The sequence below is a fragment of the Leptonychotes weddellii genome, chromosome 1 (assembly GCF_054177405.1).
Source record: "Leptonychotes weddellii isolate Sample4059 chromosome 1, ASM5417740v2, whole genome shotgun sequence".
Lineage (NCBI taxonomy): Eukaryota > Metazoa > Chordata > Mammalia > Carnivora > Phocidae > Leptonychotes > Leptonychotes weddellii.
This window is the reverse complement of record NC_138369.1, coordinates 102,283,951-102,287,281: the sequence shown is the minus strand read 5'-3', so window position 1 is coordinate 102,287,281 and position 3,331 is coordinate 102,283,951. Positions and strand designations below refer to the sequence as shown.

The window sequence follows — 3,331 nt, the reverse complement described above, 5'->3', positions numbered from 1 at the left end:
TTCACAAGAAGTAAACAATAAGCAAAAAACCTATAGATAGAATTTGCAAAATTTACATCACTGTAAAATTATCACCACATTTTAAAATTCACATATAATCACAGAGCACCACAAACAGCCAAAACAATCTTGAGAAGGAAGAACAAAGCTGGAGTCATCATGCTTCCTGATTTCAAAATATATTATAAAGCTACAGTGATTAAAACAGAATGGTAATAACATAAAGGTAGACATATAGACCAATGCAACAGAATAGAGAGCTCAGAAATAAATCCATACATATGCAGTCAACTGATCTTCCACAAGGATGTCAAGGATACACAATGGGTATAGTCTCTTCAACAAATGGTGTTGGCAAAATTGGATATCCAGACACAAAAGAATGAAATCAGTCCCTTATCCTACACTATACACAAATATCAACTCAAAAGAAATTAAAGACTTAAAAAGACTTAAACATAAAACTCCAACCTGTAAAACTTTTTGAAAGAAAACAGAGAGAAAAGAAACCTACAAATGGGAGGAAATATTTGCAAACCATATATCAGATAAGGGGTTATTTTCCAATTAGCAATAATCGCGCCTCGGATAAACCTCATTGGCTACGATACTGCCACTGCACAAAGGTAAGGGGTTATTTTCCAAAATACATATGGAACTCTTACTTATCAGCAAAAAACAAATAATCCAATTAAAAAATAGGCGAAGGACATAAATAGACATTTCTCCAAAGAAGACACAGAAATGGCCAACAAGTATATGGAAAGATGCTCAACAAGTTACTTATCATGAGGGAAATGCAAATTAAGTCACAATGAGTTATCACCTCACACCTGATAGGATGGCTATTACCAAAAAAGAAAATACAATAAGTATTGATGAGGATGTGGAGAAATGGAAACCCTTGTTCACTGTTGGGAATGCAAAATGTTGCAGCCACTATGAAAACAGTATGGAAGTTCCTCAGAATAGTAAAAACAGAACTACTATATGATCCGGCAATCCCATTTCTGGATATTTATCCAAAGAATTGAAATCAGGATCTCAAAGACATATTAGCACTCTCATGTTCATTTCAGAATTATTAAGCTTTAAAATTAAAAATTAAGCTTTAAAAAAAGAAGGAAATCTCTCAATAAGTGACAGCACAGATGAATCTTAAGGATGTTATGCTAAGTGAAATAAGCCAATCACAGAAGGACAAACACTATACAATTCTGCTTATATGAGATATCTAAAATAGCTAAACTCATAGAAGCAGAGAGCATAACCAGTGGTTGCCAGGGACAATGAGAATGGGGAAATGGACAGTTGCTAACAAACAGGTATAAAATTTCAATAATGCAAGATGAATAAGCAGAAATCCAGAAATCTGCTTTACAACATTTTGCCTATGGTTAACAGTCTTGTATTATACACTATATATATAATATATGCTATATTATATATATAGTATTATATAAACTACTTTCTTAATGGACTTTATATATTGTATATGTATATGTATTGTATATATATATATATATACGTATATATAAAGTCCATTAAGAAGGTAGTTCCCATGTTAAGTGTTCTTTCATATACAATAGAAATTAAACATAAACAAATAAATAAAAACTTGACTTTTCCTGTTATAAAGCCTTGATTTTAAATCTTTTCTCTAATTTGTATAAGCAGCAGTCCTTAGGCAAGATTATGGAATTTTCTAAGAATCAGTTTCTCGGGCGCCTGGGTGGCTCAGATGGTTAGGCGTCTGCCTTTGGCTCGGGTCGTGATCTCAGGGTCCTGGGATCAATCCCGCATCGGGCTCCCTGCTCCTTGGGAGCCTGCTTCTCCCTCTGCCTCTCTCTCTCTCTCTCTTTCTCTCTGTCTCTCATGAATAAATAAATAAAATCTTTAAAAAAAAAAAAGAATCAGTTTCTCAGTTTGAAGAATAATAATGATGATAATCCCTAACTCACAGGCTGTGTGAATAAATGAGGTCATACAAGAGGCAATACCCTCCTTTTCTGCCCTCAAATGATCTTACTAATTATTTTACTCAATTCTCTATCTCCTTGTCTTTGGGTTTGTGTTTTATTGCCCCCCCCCAATATTTAACACACATTAAAGTTTGGGCACTTGCTTTTCTAACCAATTTGACTTGCTCTCTTAACTCTCTAGAGATGTGTGGCCTTAGTCCTTGGCTTTTTGAATGTGGTTACTGGACACTTCCTATAGCTGAAAATAGCATACACTACCCCTGGACACCCTCCCTTATATTTTCTTTTTTCTCTTTCCTTTGTTAACATCTGTGGCCCCATACTACAAGGCTTGCCTCCTTCCTAGTTCTTTCTTCAGCGTAACTTATTGTTCAAATTTGGGTTTAAGAGCATCACTTACATGGATAAGGGCTGTTCCACAGCACAATGGGGAATGCCATTTGGACCTTAGCAAGAATGGAAAGGAAGACCAAGAAATCTAGTCAAAGGATGAAGCATCCAAAAAATAATCTGATCATTTTGCACAGATATGAGCCTCCTAGTAAAATTTTTTCTGTAATTTATGCTAATAAAGCACTACGTTCTTTGAGTTACATTGGAAAAGATCACTTCTATTTCCTTAGTATGGTTAGGTACTAAGATGCAGGAGAAATGAAGAGGTGGTGAGAGAAATCTTTCCTAGCTAGATATACAAATCAAATAACAAAGCTTGTATATATTCAAAATTTAAAGAAGGAGAAGTGGGGGAAGGAGGAGAAGAAGGTGATTTCGTTTTTCCGCAAGACACTGAAGACCCTTAATTCTTCTCAAATATAAGGAGAGAGGTAATTTACTAATCATGACATAGTTTTGAAGAACACCATTTGTTTCCTATTGTTTAAAGAGAGTGACCACTCTATTTGCATCCTAAAAGAGGAAGACATGTGCAGAAGATTAATATTTATTGAACCTCGGGGGCGCCTGGGTGGCTCAGTCGTTAAGCGTCTGCTTTTGGCTCAGGTCATGATCCCAGGGTCCTGGGATCAAGCCCCGCATCGGGCTCTCTGCTCTGCAGGAAGCTTGCTTCTCCCTCTCCCACTACCCCCTGCTTGTGTTCCCTCGCTCTCTCTGTCAAATAAATAAATAAAAATCTTTAAATATATATATATATATATATTTCTTGAACCTCTGTGCCAGACATTTTTAGATGTCATTACATTTGTTCCTCTTAATAATCATGAAACTGACATTGATATCACCCTTATGGAAAAAGCAACTAAGACATCATAAGTAACTTGTACCATTTCTAATAATGTTATAACTAGAAAAATTAAAACACAGACCTAGTTGTCTTTAACATCTGTATTTCC

The 3,331-nt window shown here is 35.3% G+C and overlaps 1 pseudogene; it reads right to left on the bottom strand.

Annotated features, from left to right (window-relative positions):
- Nucleotides 1-479: 479 nt before the first annotated feature.
- Nucleotides 480-628, bottom strand: LOC115941830 (U4 spliceosomal RNA; annotated as a pseudogene).
- Nucleotides 629-3,331: the final 2,703 nt, after the last annotated feature.